Genomic DNA, 20,749 nt, shown 5'->3' with positions numbered 1-20,749 from the left:
TGTCTTGGAATTAGCACCATCTTTTTGGGACTAGCAGGATGTCAGTCCAGTAGTGCAGACCATCATCTGTGCAGCAGGGATGCCAGACCTGAGGGTCATTGTTATTTAAGGTTGCTTAGCAGCTGAATACCAATAGCCAGAAGCAGGTGCTTGAGAGATTAGGGAGGAAGGATGTTGACACTCACACATAATTGGAAATAATGATGCCTCAGAAAAAGAAAATGCCAGGTGGTAGCTTTACAAAATCTGTTGCATGAAGTGATTTTCTAGCTACCTTCTACCAATCCTAAATCATTCAAATACTATACAAATTCATTGTATTTCAACAGTAGAGAAGTGTACTTCACTAAAGTCAATGGAGGGAACTCCCAGGATGGAAACTCCTTTTTTCTGAAGCAAATCTGTAATTCACATTTTATTGAGGATTACTTGAAGCACTCAAAATCAAAATGACTTTGCTAGGATTACACAGTTAGTATGAGCAGGAGGCAGGGATTAAAATCCAGGCCTTTACATGCACCAAAATGTTCATGGCAGCCCTTTTTGTAGTAGCAAGGAGCTGGAAACTGAGTGGATGCCCATCAGTTAGGAAATGGCTGACTATATTATGGTTTATGAATATTATGGAATATTATTGTTCTATAAGAAACTTTCAGCAGAGTGATTTCAGAGAAGCCTGGCAAAACATACATGAACCTACACTAAGTGAAATGAGTAGAACCAAGAGAACATTGTACACAGCATCAACAAGATTATGTGATGATCAACTGTGATGACTTGGTTCTTTTCAACAATAAAAGGATTTAGGCCAATTCCAGATACAGAGAGAGCTTCATGTGGATCACAACATATTTTCACCTTTTTTGTTGTTTTTGCTAGTTTTTTTCCTCTCAATTTTTTGTTGTTTTTGATCTTATTTTTCTTGTGTAGAATGACAAATGTACAAATATGTTTAGAAGAATTGCACATGCTTAACCTATATTGGATTACTTGCTGTCTAAGGGAAGAGGGATAGGGGAAAGAAAGGGAGAAAAACTTGGAACACAAGATTTGCAAGGGTAAATGTTGAAAACTATCTTAGTAAGTATTTTGGAAAAAAGTTATTGTCAAAATTAAAAAAAAACAAACAAACGAAAAAGAATTGATAAGTAGGCTGATTTCAAAAAAGCCTGGAAAAACTTTCATGAACTGATGCTGAGTGAAATAAGGAGAATTAAGAAAACATTGTACACAATAACAAGAATATGTGATCTGCTCTGATAGACTTGGCTCTTTTCAACAATGTGGTGATTCAGGGCAATTCCAATAGTCTTGTGATGGAGAGAGCCAACTGAATGTGGATAGAAACATAGTATTTTCACCTTTTTTTGGTTACTTGATTGCTTTTTTTTTTCATTTTTTCCTTTTTGTTCTGATTTTTCTTGTGCAGCATGATAAATGTGGAAATATGTATAAAAGAATTGCACATGTTTAACATATTGGGGGGAAAGAGGGAGGAGAAAGGGAGAAAACTTGGAACACAGGGTTTTTCAAGTGTGAATGTTGAAAATATCTTTGCATGTATTTTGAAAATAAAAAGCTATTTTTTTTAAATCCAGGTCTTTCCAACTCTATAGAGCTATAAACTCTATCTGTACTATTACAGCTGTGATATTATGCTGCCCTTTGTGTCTTACAAAAGATTATGACATAAGCTTTGGGAGGGCAGAGAACTGCTACTTAATTAAGTAGGTACAGTGGGGGAGTTTTAAACAGAAGATTACGACACATTTAATAGACTACAAGATAGCATAAATATAACTTCTATATGCTCAGGGAAACAAAAAAATCATGTGACTTGTTTTATTACAATATTTGCTTTGTTGTGGTGGTGGTGCTGGAATCAAACCCATAACATCTCCAAGGTATGCCTGTAATTAAAAGAGATTTGAATCAAAAATAATTGGAGAGAGAGAGAGAGAGAGAGGAAAGCCTACATATGTGCAAGCACCAAATTAGATAACTATTCAAAGTTGCTACAATGAGAGAGAAATCTAATGTTTCTTTTCTCAATTCTTAGTTTTCTTGATCACTTTTCAGTCTTTGACATTACTGATCAACTTCTTTACCAGGATCCTCTCTTCTCTCTCTGGGGTTTAATGTCATTGCTCTCTCCTGGTTTTCTTCCTACCTGTCTTATGCCTAATTCTCATTCTTCTTTGCTGGATATTCATTGAGATCATGACCACTAATGATGAGTGTCTCCCAGAGCTCTATTCTAATCCTGCTTCTCAATTTCTCAACAAATATTTTACTTAGTAATCTTTTATTTTTTGAGATAATCTGGAAACCTAACACAATTTGTCTTTTTAAAAAATAACAGTACTAGCTTTTTATTTTTCAAAATACATGCACCCTTGGGGGGGAAAAAAGCCTTGTGTTCCAAATTTTTCTTCCTCCTTCCTCTCTCCCCACTCTCCTAGATAGTAAGTAAACCAATATAGGTTAAACATGTGCAAACATGTGTGATATCCATGGCTAAAGTATAATTTTGAATGGCTATAACATAGTCAAAAGATATAGAATAGGTAAACCAATAAATAGCAATTTGTCTGAAAAAGCTACATGAGGATATAAGGTCAGGGAGCATTAAATTCAAGTTCAATCTGATTCAGTGATATCATGTGAAAGGCAAAATAACTGATATAATCTTCGTCTGAATTAGAAAAGGCAAAGGTTTTAGGAATGAGGTGATGATATAATGCCTGAGCATGATGATCCTTCAGTCAGATCTCCTCTCCAATATTGTTCGTTGGTCTAAGTGTTTGTGATAAGCCTTTGATAAGCTGGAGAGCATCCAGAGAAACCAAGATACTGACGGACATTAAATCTATATCATATAAGGATTGGCTAAAAGAACCAAGGAAGAGAGGGAAGTGTTTAACTTGGAGAGTCTCAGGGGAGACATGTTGGCTATGTCCAAGAATTTGAAGGGCTGTCAAATGGTGGAAGACAGATTGGACTTGTTCTCTTTGGCCCCAGAAGAACCAGGAGTAATGGGTGGAAGTTGTAAAAGGAAAAAATTTGGGCTTGTTGTCAGGAAAATAAAACAAAACTCCAATTTCCGAACAATTAAATCTGTCCAAAAATGCAATGGGCTGCCTGAGGATGTAGTAGATTCTTTCTCACTGAAGGTCTTCAAGCAGATTCTAGATGACCAAATATTCAGTATCTGGATTCTTCTTGGGGTACAGATAGAGTAGATTTTCACTGATGACTTTTCCGATTCTAATTTTCCAACTCCAAATCTGTGATTCTGATTTTCTTTGTGGGATTATGAATCTTATTCAAGTATTTGGGAGTGGGAGAGCAGCTGTAGCCTCTGTTCCCAACCAGACTTCACCTTGAAGTTCAAGATTCTTTTGAATAGTGAAGCATTTCAGGAGAGTGAGAGCTGTTTTGTTGTTGTTTTGCTTTGAAAAGTCTGCAGCTTTCCAGTATCCTCCTGAAAACTGGATCCATCATTCAGTGCAGCAGTACATGGAACATAGAGTATTTTGCCTATTACAGTGAGTTGGAATTCCCGTTTTGGTATTGGCAGCCCAGAGTCCAAGTGTCTAGGAAGTTGGAGAGGATGATGAGAGTAATGTCCAAAGGAAACTGAAGGATGTTCCAATTCTTTTATTTATAATGTAAAAATAAGTTGAGTACATTAAAAGGCATTATTGAGGGAGCAAAGGCCCACCATATATTATTTTAATGTTACGAGCCCTTCTTAAGTGAGGTGTCCTTACCAAATGTGGACAACCACTCCACCAGCCAGATTACATGCTCCAAGTTACTGGAAGCCCTTTGCCACAAAAATCCAAAGGAACTTATTATTTTTAAGAAAATAAATGGTAATAGAGGAACATCCTATCAAAATACATAACCTCAAACCACAATGGAGAAGTTTCCTGAAAGAAATTCAGTGTCTCATGACCACCTGGTTATTTTCCTGCTTATTTTAGGGTTTCTAGGGCCCCCTGGGGACTTGGCAAGATTGTTTTTAGCAAGGGGTAATGAGATGGAACAAAGCTACAGAGGAGGTGAGCAGTGCTCTGTACCCTAAAATGTGATTCTAGGCACAGAGTTCCCCATCTCTACCATTTTGGGTGAAGGATAGATTTTTTTAAAAATTATAACTATCTACAAACATTGTAAAAAAAAAATAGAACACCCACCTTCTAACCATTTCTTTCACATTTCCTTTAATGTACTGAGTTGTGATATGACAATCCTGAAGTCTGGAATCAAGGACCTTGGAATGACTCTAGAATTCTCTTTTAAAATATGCTGAAGCAAAGGAAACACAAGAGTCAGTCCAAAACATAACATGAGCAAAATAGAAGGTATATGTGATTAACCTGTCACCAGAATTGGAGAATTTTGAAGTTTTATTCAGCATGAATTAAGTGCTAGAGGCTTTGGAGGGAAAATCCCTTTGATCCTTTTTATAAAGAGAAACAAGATTGGAATTTGGTGCATTGACTCAAAGTCAAGGTACAGAAAGAAGAGAATAATGAGTTGTACTTATAAATGGATCATGGGAAAGATGGACAATGGAACTGGAGCAAATAAAGCAAAAAAAAAAAAAAAAAAACAAAACAAAAAAAAAACCAAAACAAAACAAAACAAAAAACCAAAAAAACAAATCAGATTGATCCATAGGCTCCAAGAAAGTGTATGCATCTGGGGGGAAAGGAATTTGGTAAATTTGATGATCTGGAAAAGAAAAGAGGAACCTAAAAAAAATTCCAATTCTATACTAGATAATGAGTATTGAATGAATATAGTACATACATTCATTGTACTAGTACTTATAATTAGGTAGGATTGGTTGCCTTCAAACTTACACAGAAACAGAGATTTCAAGGTAAGATGGTATCTGACTTCCAATCCCTAATAATTGTTTATATTTGTGCATAGATGAACTTTATCACAGGCTTCCATGGCAAAGGAGATTTTTAAAAATTTGGTGAATAGATTATTATTCTACATAATTGAGCCCAAATTGCTTTAAGAAACCATTTTAAAACAAATTATAGGGTAGAAATTTGGGTTAGCAGGAGCAAGAACATGAGGTTGAAGTCAGTGGACATGGTTTGGTTTTTAGCTTTGCTTCTTACTCAGTACATGATCTGAAAAGTCACACTTATTTTCTGAGCCTCCATTTTATCATAAATAAAACGAAAAGGTCAGGCTAGATAAATCTTAGGTGGCACATTAGAATACCAAAACCTGGAGTCAGAAAGATTCATCTTCCCAAATTCAAATCTGACCTCAGACACTTGCTAGCCATGAGACCCTGGACAAATCACTTGATTCAGTTTGCCTTAGTTTCTCATCTGTAAAATAAATTGGACAAGGAAACAGCAAGCTACACCAGTATCTTTACCAGGAAAACCACAAGCAGGACCACAAAGGGTGAGACATGACTAAAATGACTGAACAACAATCAGTCTCTTCTGTTCTAGATCCTATGATGCCACCAGCTTCAGACTTTATAACCTGAATGATTTAGTTAATTCCTTTTAAGTCTCAATTTTAGTTTTACAAGTCTTGACAATTTTAAGGAAAAAATATTGGAAAGATAGGTTAGTCAATATTACATTTAGGTAGTCTCAGAAGTAGATGAATATCCAGATTCTAAAATCTGACAAAAACTATTTATTATTGCACTTAGGATCAGAGATTTGATGTTAGAAATCATCTCATCCAAGTGTCTCATTTTACACATGAAGAAACTGAGATCATGGAGGTCTTATGCTTTACACATTAAGCATCATATTTGGCATTTGAATTCAGGATCTCTAATGCCAAATCTAAATGTTCTTTCCACTAAAATATGGTGCAATAATTTTTGAGTAAGTTCATTTTCCCCCAATTACATGTAAAATCAAATTTTAACATTCATTTTAAAAAACAATTTTGAGTTCCAAATTCTCCCCTCTCTCTTCCCCCTGTCATCCCCCGAGAGAGTAAGCAATTTGATATAAGCTATTTGATATAGTCCATGTTCAGTCATTCAAAATGGATTTCCATTTGGTCATGTTGTGAAAGAAAATGCAGGCTAAAACACCCAAGAAAAATAAAATGAAATAAAAGTATGCTTCAATATGCATTCATATTCCATCAGTTTCTTCTCTTGAGGTAAATAAAATTTTTCATCATGAGGAGTCCTTCAAAATTGTCTTGAATCATTGTAACACTGAAAATAGTTAAATCTCTTTACAACTGACTCTTCATACAATGTTGCTGTTACTATGTTCAATGTTCTCCTAGTTCTGCTCACTTCATTCAGCATCAGGTTAGTCTTTCCAGGTTTTTTTAAAACCATCCTGTTTGTCATTTTTTACAACATAGTAGAATTCCATCACCATCATATACCACAACTTTTTCAGTCATTTTCCATGGGCATCCCCTCAGTTTCCAATTTTTGTCCACTAGAAAAAGAATTGCTATAATTATTTGTGTACATATAGATCCTTTTCGTTTTTAAAAATCTATTTGAGATATAGACCTAGTCCTGTGAAAGAATCCAACTATTCTGGAGAGCAATCTGGAATTATGCCCAAAAAGTTATCAAGTTGTGCATACCCTTTGATCCATTGCTGCTGTTGGGCTTATATCCCAAAGAAATACTGAGGAGGGGAAAGGGACCTGTATGTGCCAAAATGTTTGTGGCAGCTCTTTTCATAGTGGCTAGATACTGGAAGTTGAATGGATGTCCATCAATTGGAGAATGGTTGGGTAAATTATGGTATATGAAGGTTATGGAATATTATTGCTCTGTAAGAAATGACCAGCAGGAGGAATACAGAGAGGCTTGAAGAGACTTACATCAACTGATGCTGAGTGAAATGAGCAGAACCAGAAGATCGCTGTACACTTCAATACTGTATGAGGATGTATTCTGATGGAAGTGGAAATATTCAACATAAAGAAGATCCAACTCACTTCTAGTTGATCAATGATGGACAGAAACAACTACACCCAGAGAAGGAACACTGGGAAGCGAATGTAAATTGTTAGCACTACTGTCTATCTACTCAGGTTACTTATATCTTCGGAATCTAATACTTAATGTGCAACAAGAAAATGGTATTTACACACATATATTGTATCTAGGTTATATTGTAACACATGTAAAATGTATGGGATTGCCTGTCATCAAGGGGAGGGAGTAGAGGGAGGGAGGGAATAATGTGGAAAAATTAATACAAGGGATAATGTTATAAAAAAATTACTCATGCATATATACTGTCAAAAAATTTATAAATAAAATGAAAAAAAAAAGAGAGATATAGACCTAATCATGGAATTGGGGGCCCAAAGGGTATGAATAGCCTTTTGGGAATAGTTGCAAATTTTTCTCCAGAATGGTTGGATCAGTTCACAATTCTACCATTAATATTCCTGTTTTCCCTTATCCCCTCCAACATTTAGCATTTTCCTTTTCTGTCAGCTTGATAGATGTGAGGTGGTACCTCAGAGTTGTTTTAATTTGTATTTCTTTAATCAATAGTGAGTTAGAATATTTTTTTGTGTAACTATATGTAGTTTATATGAAAACTCCCTGTCCATATTCTTTCACCATTTATCAATTGGCTAATTACTTGCATTCTTATAAATTTAATTTATTTCTCTATATATTAAGAAATGAGGCCTTTGGCAGAGATATTTGCTGTAATTTTTTTCCTGTAGAATTCTACTTTCTTTTTCATTTTTGGCTACATTGATTTTGTTTGTGCAAAACCTTTTAAATTTAAAACAACCAAAATCATCCCAATTCATATTTTATGATTTTCTCTATCTTTTGTTTGTTCATAAATTCTTACCTTATCCAAAGACCTAACAGGCAAACTATCCCATGTTTGCCTAATTTCTTTATGACATCACCTTTTATGTCTAAATCATGTACCCATTACTTGGTATACAGTGTTTGATGTTGTATTATACCTAGTTTCTGCTTTCCAGATTTTCAAAAATTTTTGTCAAACAGCAAGTGCTTGTCCCCAAAACTTGGATCTTTGGGTTTATCAAATTCTAGATTTACTATGGTCATTTACTATAGTATATAATACAATGGTTTTTTAAATGGTTCTATTCTCAATCAGAGTGAAGAGAAACTATAAAGTATATCAATTTTTCACTGAAATAAAAACATATTTTTCTCTTCCTTTTAGGTTATTGTTAGGAAATTAGACTAACCTGGACTTGGGAGAAGATGGGAGTGTGATACATTTATTTGCACTTTCAGAACTTCTTATATTAGCCTTTCAAAGATTGTTTGTTTACCTGATACTATAAAAATCCCATGTGAGTACTGTCTTGAGACACTAGCAGTTAACAGCTCAGTCTTTGGAAATCACTTCATAGTGATGAGGAGGAGTAAAGCAAGCCAGAAATAATAATTATAACTGATATTTAGATAGTATTTCTAACTGGACAAAGTTCTATATCTATGATCTCATTTGATCTTTACATTAACCTAGTGAGGCAAGTGCTATGAATGTTTGTATCCTCATTTACACTGAGATTCAGGGAGAATATGTGAGTTTCTTAACACACTGCAGGTTAAGGCTCATCTGCTGGTTTTGATATAGTAAGTAGATACAATACTTTAGCTATTCTACTGGGAGGAAGAGAAGAAGGAGAATGAGAATGGGAGATGAGGGAGAGATGGGAAAGGATGGAGGAAATGGAAGAGTGAAGGAGAAAAGAGAAAAAACACAAGAATACGTTTGTATCTATAGACTAGAGCAGGGTAGCTCTTCTAACACTCAGAAAAATAATATCTTGAATTCTTGTGAGCTATCAGCAAAATGCCAATGGGCATGCCTACATCTAGCCCTCTACAAGTCCGTACTCTATCATTTCATCCTGTTGATCAAGGAATTCATTAAATGGATCAAGGATTCTACTGATCAACCGCACTCCACTCCCTTAAACATTCCTTCAGAGGAATTTAGTTTCTCTTGATAAAAGGGAATAAGTTCACAGATCTAGCTTAAGTCAAAGGGAGTTAGTTTACATAATTATAGACTCTCAGTTAAAAGGGAACTCAGAGCCTGTCCAGCTCAACCTGTGTCTGAGTAGGAATCCCATCTAATTCCCTAACCTGATACATGATCCTCTAGTTTCCATCCAGTAATGGGAGCAGCACTCCACTATAGTTTGTTTCATCTCCACCCTAATTCCAGCCATTATATTATCTTCCATATTATTCTTCCAAAGCCTGGTTTTCAGGCATGCTTACAGCTATACAAAAGGTAAACCCAAAGCATTAATGCTGTTTGAATTTTTAATATATTAAAATTATGTAAGGAGTTTTGAATAGTTCAATTTTTATTGGGTAGAGATATACATACATATATTTTTGTTACTTAATGAATATATATATGTATATACACATGGATACACACACAATCTAGTTCAATATTTAATGGATTCATATGGATAAATACATAGACACACACACAGAGACTTAATGGATACATATACATATATTAGTGCATGTATTTGTATACACACACACATTCTCACATACATATTTCAATATTAATGGGTTATCGTGGTCAAAAAATTCATCGCCTAGTTGTCAACGTACTGCTAGCTGACTTATAGTCAGATAGCTAGGTAGTGTAGAGAATGAATCATTAGACTTGGAATAAGGAACTCAGTTCAAATCCTGTCTCAGTCTCATTCTAGCTGTTTGGCTGTGGGCAAGTCATTGAACTTCAGTCTGTCTTAGTTTCATCATCTACAAAATAGGGAAGGTTATAGCATCTTCCTCCCAGATTGTTTTGAGGTTCCAATAAAAGTTTTTAATTAAATATATTTATATATAAATAACATGTATAATATATACATGTGTGAGTATATAATATATATGCATGTTTATTGAGATGCATGTGTATGTTTAATGTATGGAGCACTCTTGAACCTTAAAGCACTATGTAAGTGCTAACAATTATGGTCACTGGCAGAACCTTTGGAAATACCAAGTTTCCTTATTCCATGATGAAGCATCAAAGGAGGTCCCTTTTGTTGTCAACTACTCCTTAGTTGATGAGAGGCAAAATATGGTTTGTTTTTTTAAAAACAAGTTATGGTCTTGTTTAGGATTTGTAAGAACTCATGTGTGTAAAAGATACATAACTAAGGACATGATAAGACTCTGCATTAATCAGAATGCACATGTCTTCCTTCCTTAGCTCAGAGAGCAGGTCTCTAGCCTGCTTCCATATTGTTCATGGGACATTCTCAATTCCTTATGGGTAACGATAGAGAAGTAGTTTCTGCTATCTGAAGTGATCTAATCAGTACAACTGTCTCCTTGAGACTCCAGGGGTAATGAAGTCAGAGTTGACTGATGAAGATAGAAACCTCAAAAGGCACCAGAAAGACAAATGGAATTAAAACTATAAATGAGGTTGATAATTAGGATGCACCTCACATTCATTATCTCATTCAGTCCTCTCAACAACTAGGTGAATCTTAGACTCACAAAGCAGCAGTTTGTGGTCAATAGTAAAAGGCTTAAGTTGTTATATCCTTGAAGACTAGAGTAATGTCGTATATCCAACTTATGTTTGTAAGTCAGAGAAATCATTTATTTTGTATGCATTTTCCATGCATACAAATCCATCCTACACACAGCTGCCAAATTCATCTTCCTAAAATATATCTGACCATGTTCCCACCATCACTCAAAAAATCTTCATTGGATCCTTATTCCCTTTGGAATAAAACATTTATAAGGCTACCTCCCACAGTTTGGTTCCCCTCTCTTTCTAGTCTTACATTCTCTGATTCAAATAAATTGGCTTACTAGATGATCCACATACACTATCATCTGGTTCCTACCTCCTGTGTCTTTGCCCAAGTACTTCTCCATGTCTAGAATGCCCTCCTTAAATCTGCTTCTCAAAATCTGGGCTGTTCTATTGCTGCCTCTAGCATAAGGACCTTTCTGATATCCTCAAGTTCTAGTAGAAGTCCTGTCTTGAAATTGTTACTTTTTATTTTCCTTCACCCAAAACTTCATGTCCCTGGCCAAAAACCCAATAATCTTTCTTTTTTTTTTAACTAAAGCTATTTATTTACAAAACATATTCATGGGTAATTTTTCAACACTGGCCCTTGCAAAACCTTGTGTTCCAAATTTTTCCCTTCTTCCCCTCCTACTTCCTTCCCAGATGGCAGGTAATCCAATACATGTTAAATATGTTAAAATATATGTTAAATTCAAAATATGTATACATATTTATACATTTATTTTGCTGCACAAGAAAAATCGAATCAAGAAGGGGAAAAAACTGAGAAAGAAAACAAAATGCAAGCAAACAACAGAAAGAGTGAGAATGCTATGTTGTGGTCCACACTCAGTTCTCATGGTCCTCACTTTGGGTCCTCACTTTTGAGATAGCTCTCTTCATTACAAGATTATTAAAACTGCTCTGAATCATCTCATTGTTAGAAAGAGCCACATGCATCAGAATTTGATCATCATATAATCTCGTTTTTGTCCTGTACAATAATCTCCTGAGAACCCAATAATCTTATAAAATCTTATATTGGCTTTTTATTTTTGAGGGTTACTTTTTATGTGCACTTTATTTACTTATATATGTGTATGTTGTATCACCTCAGGAGAAAAAGAGCTCTCTGAGAGAAGGGGATGTTTTTCCAGAGCAGAGACATCAAATACAAGGGTTGTATGAAGCTCACAGTTCTCTTAAATGTGACTGAAACAAGATTAAATTTCATTGAGAAATTTTTTTTTGAAAATAAATAGGGGCAGCTAGTTGGTATGGTGGATAGAGCACCATCCTTGAAGTCAGGAAGACCTAAGTTCAAAATCTGACATCAGATACTTAATGCATCCTAGTTGCATGACCCTGGGCAGGTCACTTAACCCCAATTGCCTCAACAAAAATAAAAATAAATAAATAAGCAAACAAATAAATAAATAACTTTTAAAAGGAAATAAATAAAAATGCAATAGAACAAAAATAATATTTCATTTAAAATTAAGTTGATCTGCAACTGATGCTGAGTGAAATGAGCAGAACCAGAAGATCACTGTACACTTCAACAACAATACTGTATGAGGATGTATTCTGATGGAAGTGGATATCTTCAACATAAAGAAGATCCAACTCACTTCCAGTTGATCAATGATGGACAGAGGTAGCTACACCCAGAGAAGAAACACTGGGAAGTGAATGTAAATTGTTAGCACTAATATCTGTCTGCCCAGGTTGCATGTACCTTCGGATTCTAATGTTTATTGTGCAACAAGAAAATGATATTCACACACATGTATTGTACTTAGACTATATTGTAACACATGTAAAATGTATGGGATTGCCTGTCATCGGGGGGAGGGAATAGAGGGAGCGGGGGTAATTTGGAAAAATGAATACAAGGGATAATATTATAAAAATATATATATATATAATAAAAAAAATTAAGTTGATCTGTAACTCAGAGTTCTTTATATATAGATTAGTGACCCCCAATTCTATTTGAATTGGCATCACTGGCCTAGAACCCCTAAAGCATTGACTAATGGCTTTTCTAGCGTCATATAGCCTACTGGGTCAGAGGCAGAATGGACCCACGTCTTCATATCTCTGAAGCCAAGTTTCTGTCCACTCTGGCATCTCAAATGGTGATACTCTGCATACAAATATGTTGTATCACTGTTCTTACTATTATAATTACTAGCATCCTTCCAAACCTGAATTCATAAGCAATCCTTCCTCTTTGGGGACTGCTTCTAATACTTAACTGAACCCAGAAGGATGGATTGGAAGTGCTTGGGATGAATACTAGTTGAGAAATTTTAGATCCACTTTGTTTAATTTGTAGATGGAGATTCCCAAGTAAAAGTGAAAAAATAAGAATGAAAGATAATGAGATGGTTGTGTAATTGTTGGATTTAAAGCTATAGGGGATTTAAATAATCACCTAGTTCAAGCTTTTCATGTTAAAAAGGGTGAAATAGACATTCAGAGATTTGGATTTGACCAAAGTTGCAAAAGTGGAGGAAACAAACCCAAATCTGCTAACTTGAGATTCAGCAGGTATTTCTGAAGACAACAGGCAGCTTTACCAATTAAATAAAACTATTTATTTGTATCGACTATGTGCCAGCCAGGTGGCTCTGGGAGTCCTGGGCTTCGAATCAGGAGGATCTAAATTCAAATTTGACCTCAGGTGTTTACTATCTGTATAAGTCTGGACAAAGCCACTTAGCCTTATTTACCTCAGTTTCTATAGTACCTTATCTGTAAAATGAGCTGGGAATGGGCCTGGAATCAGAAAGGCCTGAGTTCAAATTCAATCTTAGATACTTCCTAGATGTGTGATACTGGAGAAGTCAGCCCTATTTGCCTCGGTTTCCTTATCTGTAAAATGAACTGGAGAAGGAAATGGCAGACCATTTCAGTATTTTTGCCAAGAAAACCACATATGAAGTTATGAAGAATCAGATGCAGTTGAACAACAAGAACAATTATGTACCAGGCACTGGGCTATATACTCTGGGGATTCAAGTCTGAAAAATAAAATAATATTCAAAGAGCTTATGAATCAGTGGAGGAATAACAAGTACATATGAAAATGTATATAGCATAAACATAAAATGATTAAAGATATACATGCACAAAACAACCAAATAGAGGAAAATTTTAGAAGCTGGGATTGAGGGAAGGATCAGTAAAGACTATACCCAGAAGATGGGGCTTGAGTTGTGTCCATCTTCCAAGGTTACTTCATGGAGACTTCTAAGGACTCTGATAGAGATCCATACAAAGAATGTCCCACTCATTGAAGGCTAGAGGGGGATGCTTAGATAGATCCCTTGAGCAATATCTCCTCTGGAAAAGTTAGCATATTCGACCTGGTTGTTTACCAAAAAGGTACAAATTCAGGAAGGGAATGATGAATGTGTAGCTTTTCCCTAGGGCACAGATGGCTAGGATTTAACTGCACTTATCACTTTCTCTAGGAAACAAAAGCACTAATGTTGATGGCGACAGCTCCCATCCTAGAAGTGTGTGATGGTGACTGCCTTTGAAGACTCACGAGAAAACTGAGATCTCTGAAAGGTATGGCAGCTTTTATGGGGTCCAGGGATTATTCCCCATGAAATTCAATGTTTGTTAAGACAGACTCACCTTTTGCAATCCTGAAACTGGATTTTGTTAGAGTATCATGATTTGGTCTGTTGGTTTACCTGAAGATTAAAGGGAAAAAAGTAGACAATGGAGAAAAAGAAACTTATGAGAGCTTTACCAGAAATGATTGAATCAATATGTGAGAGCAAAGGCTAGACTAAGGTGGTAGAAGGAGGCTGGAGATACAGTGGAGAAAGTCAAGCAAGCAATCAACCAACTATTTATTGAATGATTTTTAGAGTCAAGAGCTATGAAGTCCTGGCAAGGTAGGAAAAAGTACCAGATTTGGGACTGTGGGATTTTGGTTTGGAAGAAACTATACAAGTCATTAAGTTCAACTTTCTCTCCCTTCACTTTGCAGATGAGAAAGTTGAAGTGATTTGCCTAAGAGCCTGACCAAGGGATAAACAGCAGAACTAGGATTAGACTGCAGATCCCACAATTCAGTGTTCTTGTGAGGCAGCTAGGTGGGGAAGCATATCAACTACCAGACTTGGAGTCAGTCGCTGTTCCCAAAAATGGGTACTAGCTATGGGACATGGGGCAAGGTATTTGTGATTCTCAGCCTCAGTTTCCTTGTCTGTAAAATGGGAATTATATGGCACTTTCTTCAGAGGGTTGTTGTGAGAATCAAGTGAGATATGTAAAATACTATGCAAACCTTAAAGCACTAATTGACATCATCATCATTATTATTCCTATTTTAAGGAATGTTCTTCTTAAAAGATGTTCTCTTCAGATAAAAAAAAATTATGCTATAAATAATAGTAGTTTCACTTCACTGAATGCTATTTTCCTCATCAATAAAATGAAAATAATAAAATAAAATCTCTCCCATCCGAATTTTTGGAGAAAAAAATTTTTTAAGCACAAAGCATCATAAAAATGTGAACAATATCGTTGTTCAGTCATGTCTGACTCTTTACGACCCCATTTTGGGCTTTTTTTTTTTTGGCAAATATATTGGTGTAATTTGTCATTTCCTTCTACAGTTTATTTTACAGATGAGGAAACTGAGATAAGCAGGGTTAAGTGACTTACCCATAGTCACACAGCTAGTCTGAGGCCAGCCTTGAACTCAAGATCTGCCTTATGACTCCATGCCCAGCACTCTATCCACTGTACCACCTAGCTGTCCTATGAACAATATCACCAGTACTGGATGATTAATTCTGCAGTACATGCCCAAGGAGTTTAAAGGATAGAATAATAAGTTTTGCTGGACTGGCCAGGGGAGATTGCCTAGCAGAGAAACGATTTGAGCTAAACTTAAAGATTGAACTTTGAGCTGTTAGGAGGGAATTCTGCTTTCTCATCTTCCTGAGCTCCTCTCTGGAACCCATATGCAAACATGCAGATGGGAGTGCACTGAGTTGTACTGAGCAGATTATGTGTTAAATAAGAAGGTTCATCTTCAGGGAGTAATTGGAGATAAATTGGTAAAAATTGTCTAGGGCTAGATTATGGACTCTGTGAATAGGGGGCTGAAGCATTTGGACTTTAGCCTATAAGGAGGAGAGTCTTAAAAGTTTAGATTTATGAGCAAATGTTTTGTTCCTCAAAGAGTGTAAGCCAGGAAATCACACATGACTTCCTTGTGTCAAACAGCTGAAAAATATACCTGGGGATTTAGGAGAGCTCCTTGACCTTCTCCCCAAATGGCTTATTCTCTGTTCTATGATTTAATTTTCCTTTTATTTGAGAAAAGTTACCGCTGAGGTACATCCTGAACTGAACTGAACTGAACTCATCTTTTCCCTTAAATCATCCTCCCAGTGATCTTGGCTGAAAAATAATGGAAGCTCTTTATAGCATGGGGCACAGACTGATTAATTTTTGTCTTTCTATCCCCAACACCTAACGGTACCTGGCACATAAATCAGAGCTTTTTAAACTGTAGGTTGTGACCCCATATGGGGATTTCACAACTGAATTCATGAAATTTTGATTTAATATCAGTAAGTATTTGATTTGTGTATCTACTTATATGCCTATATGCCCAGGGATATAGGGTAGGCAAAAAGGTGTCTCAAGTGGAAAAAGCTGAAGTCCTGACATAGATGATGCTTAAGAAATAAATGCTTGTTGAATGAATGACTGGGAGAAATTGAATATTCACTAACTCATCCCTGACAAGCAGTCATCAAAGATCTCTAGCAAAAGGAGCCCCCCACCACTCCTGAGACCACCCGTTCCACTTTGGGATGATGCTGTTAAGGCTTTGCCTGTGATCAGGAGCAAATTTATTCTTTGCCATCTCCAGCTGTTGTTCAGGTTTAGTCCTTTGAAACCAGACAGAACAAGTCTATTCCCTCTCTCAGAACAACCTTCAGATCCTTGGATGGAGCGATCATGTACCCCGAGGTTTCTCTTCTTCAGGAAAATCACCATTAGTTCTCACAACCAGTCTTCAAGAACCATGAGAGTGGCCCGCCTAGTGTGTGCAGATGTGACCAAGAATATACATCTAATGATCATTTTGGTTTTGCAAAGGTAGCTGGGAGATACATGTCCTGGTGCTGTTGCCACAGATGTTCCCCTTAGAGTTGGCCTGGTTCTTTGGCGCAAAAAGGACTTCTCCATCTCATCCCTGTGGAAACATCTTCTGCTTCCTGGTGGTCCCAAATTATTGCAGCTGTGCTGAGGTAGCTGATAGTGAAGTATGGAAAGAGTGCAGGACCTCTCCTCATAAAGACTGGAGTTCAAATGTGGTCTCACTTATTAGTTTTATGGACAAATTATTGAACTTCTCTTTGCCTCAGTATCTTTAAGGGTGAAATAAAGTGTAATAATACTATGATAATTAACAATTTATATTATATTATATTAATAATTAACAAAATGTAATGCTTACTATGTGACAGGCACTGTGTTAAGCAGTTTACAAATATTATCTCATTTTATCTTCATAATAACCCTGGGAAGTAATTGCTATGATTATCCCTATTTTATAGATGGGGAAACTGAGGCAGACAGAGGTTAAGCATGGAGTTAAACTTCTAGTAAGTGTCTGAGGCCAGATTTAAACCCCATCTTCCTGGTTCCAGACCCAGTGCTCTATCTATTGAGTCACTCAGCTAACTTTGTAATGTTGATTCTATGTCAGTTCCCTCCACCATCTTTTGGGGTTCCAAAGGCTTTACTGCCCCTCTTGTTTCATTCCTCATAGTGCATTACAATGAGTAAGGGGGATTTAGGGAATTTAGGATTTGCTACTGTAAGCTCTGTATTAGTGGTTAATAATAATAATTGCTAACATTTATATAGTACTCTAAGGTTTGCAAAACCTTTCCCTGTGTCATCTCATTTATAACATGGGGAAGTAGTTACTATAATCTCCATTTTACAGATGTGAAAATTGAGGTCAAGCAAGATTAATGATTTTTCCACAAATAGGAAGCGTTTGAACTCAGATTATCCCACATCCTGTCATTAATGCCCTCTAGATGCCTAGACATCTTTAACAAGCCTGAATTTCCCTGGTGTTGAATGGTTTTTGATTTCATTATCATTTCAGCTAATCCCTATCCTTGTGCTAAACACAAAATCAACACTCTTTTAAAACTTTGCTCAAATATTCTATTAAAACCAATTTTTCTGGTACACTTTAGTTGTGAATTCTCTTCTCCTGGATAAGTTCTAGCTAAAAGTATGCATTTATTCCACTTATATTTCCCTGTAGCCAAATCCTGATATATATTCTTTACTTCTTATCCACAAAATCATATTGCAATTCATTGGAAAATTAATGGTCCATTTTTAATTGGAGATTTTTTGGAGGGGACTCATTAGCATGTGGGTATGAATTGTTAATTTCAGAAATAGTTGGAATAACCCAGGGGCTATCAGGATAGATAACCCAGGTGATATAAACTGGGTATATAACCAGAGGCTATGAGGTTAGTAATACCAGGCATTATAGGATAAGCAACCTCAAGGGCTATCAGAGTGGGCAACCCAGGTGATATAGGGTGAGTATAACCAAAAGTTACAGGGTTAGTAACTCCAGGGGCTCTGGAGTGAGAAAACGAGGGACTATCAGTCATTGTCCTAGTAGCCTCTTGTTATAACACAGACGTTTTTGACAATTCACAGAGTTGGAAGAATAAAGTGGGGAAAGGAGTGAAGGTCCCTTCTCAACCTCTCTAAATACCTCCAAGCTCTGTCATTAGGGTATGGGCTTGGCTTCCTAGAGGGAAGATCATATATCCCTATAATGCAGGAGGTGGGACTTGGTACTTAAGCAAGACATTACAAGGACCATATAACTCTAAAGGAATTATTAATGCCTTTGCTTATACTTCCCAGTTCAATTCTGCTCTATATCACCATTTGGTAATTTGGGGGGCATATTCTATACATAGAGTTCATTAATAGAGTACCCTTGTAGTCAAGAATATATAGGTATGTAAATATGGGCAATTCACTGAACCTCTCATTGCTATAGGTGACTCTTTAGGTCTCCAAGTAACAGAAGACTGTCATTTGTTTCAGAAGAAAATGTTTTCACGCTGGGAGTTTCAGATAGGATTGATCATTTACTGCAGCTGAGGGGTTTCTGTTGGAGTTCCTCCCTTTGGCAGCAAAAGCTTCTCCAAGTGAATGATCACATACCAAATTAGCACCTGCACTGAGGAGGAAGAGGAAGAAGCCTCCATGGGAGGCTTACATATTCAGAGGTGATTGATTAGAGGATATTCTTTGCACCTGGTTAGACATAAGAGGTGGGTGGGGTGGAGGGGGTGGGGGGAATAATGTAATCATTCAAATCTGGGTCCAAGTTGAGGTGGTGGTTTGATATCTCACCTTTCACCTTTTGTCCTGGAATAGGTCCATCTTTGACACATATCAGGAATATATTTTCCTCTGGCGGAATGAGAAAGTTTTTCTATTTGTTGAAGGTTGGCTAACAAAGATGATGTGGAGGATCTTATCGATGATTTCTGTTGCTTTAGAACTATATGAATCCAGATGGGTGCTTAACCATGAAGTTAAAATCAGAGAGCTAGGGAGATTGATCATTTCAGAGAGGAAGTCAAAAGCAATCAAGATCAATGAAGATCATATAGATAAAGAATATAGTATAGTAGACAGCTAGTATGAGACTAAGCCTTCTCAGGGAATTCTAATACAGAGAACCTAACAAGTGGTATATATTTTCTAGCAAGTAATCATTTACATTTCCCAAAGGAAGAATGGTACTTGAAATTATTAACTTTTAAGAAACAAATATATCTTTATATACATTGTAGGAAAAGTCATGGAAATCACAAATCAGGCACAATGAAATGAACCTTAATATTTTCAGTTTCACAACTGTTAACAGTGGTGTTCCCTGTATAAATGAAATCATAGACCCAGACTAAATAGGGTTTTGGTCAGCTGTCTAATATGTAGCCTATATACAGGGATAACACCTTTCTCTACCTGCAACTGACTCATTTCCATTTTTTATTTTCTTGGTTTCTAAAACAAAGGGAATATATTCATGTTTTTTATCAATTAGTAAAATTGCAAAACTTTTCCTATTAATTAACTGCAGTTATATGGACAATCAATAAATAATGTGTGAAACTCTTTAATTTTTTTGTGTAGGACAAAATTTCCCAAACCATGTGAAAATTCTGGCTTCTCCTTTGTGGTACCAGTCTGATTTTATATAAAAAGACACTATTTCAAGAGAGAACTGCTTAGTAATTAATTGATCAGCCAATAGATATTGGATGCCCATCCATACTGCATACTAACAAATAGAGTAGATGTGATTTCTACTCTACGTATAGCAAATCCAATTGTGTCTGCCCATCTTTTGAGATTCCTGCCTGTGACCTCCCAAAAGTTCAATACAGGAGAACCAGCCAACATTACAGAAATATATTTAGCTTTCTTCTAGTACATTAAAGATGCTAGTGAAATTCAGGGATTGCTCATCAATTATATCTCACTCTTACCACATGAGTAAGCTCAATATAGTTTTTTGTTTGTTTGTTTGTTTTAATCATCTGTTTCTGTCGATCTTTTATTCCATTACTTTTACATCCATGTCTTGTATAGTTCCTTAATTATTATGTTTTACAATGTGCTTATATTCACCATGCATTTCTCTCTTGCCTTCTTTGTAAGACATTAAAAATTATGGGAATAAAGCTTTGGAAACTAGAGTATTACAATATCCTTTGTCATATAGCATTGGTAGAATGTTCATATTTTAAAAGGTGGGTCTTTACTTTTGAAAGAAATTTCGGGTAAGAAAAGAAATTTTATCATTTTTAAAAAACATTCCAACCTGCCTGTCTTTAATTGTTGTGATAGGATGCTAACATTCTAGGAATATTTCAAGTTAATTAGGTTCTGACTTTTGGGTAGATATTTACATTTTTTCTCCTATCCTTGACTTTAGTATTTCCCTCAGTCCTAGCTGTTTCTATCTCTGTCTCTGTGTCTGTCAGTCTGTCTGTCTCACTCTCTCCTCCTTCCCTCCCTTCCCACCCTACCCAACCCCACCTATTCATTTCACCTAATAATCTTTAAAACTGGAA

At 36.0% G+C, this 20,749-nt stretch overlaps 1 protein-coding gene and 1 long non-coding RNA gene across 4 annotated transcripts in view; one reads left to right on the top strand and one right to left on the bottom strand.

The window, feature by feature from the left end:
• ZNF469 (zinc finger protein 469) overlaps positions 1–20,749 on the top strand; it is a 687,769-nt gene that overhangs the window by 171,257 nt on the left and 495,763 nt on the right. For both annotated transcript variants that reach the window (XM_074286232.1, XM_074286231.1), the window contains exon 2: positions 14,042–14,141. The gene's annotated coding sequence lies outside the window, so the exon portion shown is untranslated. The remainder of the gene's footprint in view (positions 1–14,041; positions 14,142–20,749) is intronic.
• LOC141554398 (uncharacterized) lies at positions 1,835–14,272 on the bottom strand. 2 transcript variants are annotated; one of them, XR_012485861.1, is made up of 3 exons: positions 14,211–14,272; positions 4,203–4,314; positions 1,835–1,910 (listed from the first exon to the last, which is right to left on the bottom strand). It is a non-coding gene; the product is annotated as an uncharacterized LOC141554398 (long non-coding RNA). The 2 variants fall into 2 exon arrangements; XR_012485862.1 differs by lacking the exon at positions 1,835–1,910 and adding an exon at positions 3,294–3,596.

The sequence above is a fragment of the Sminthopsis crassicaudata genome, chromosome 2 (genome assembly GCF_048593235.1).
Source record: "Sminthopsis crassicaudata isolate SCR6 chromosome 2, ASM4859323v1, whole genome shotgun sequence".
In the NCBI taxonomy this organism is placed as follows: Eukaryota; Metazoa; Chordata; class Mammalia; order Dasyuromorphia; family Dasyuridae; genus Sminthopsis; species Sminthopsis crassicaudata.
Note: the sequence above shows the minus strand (reverse complement) of the source record. Positions and strands in the feature narration are given on the sequence as shown.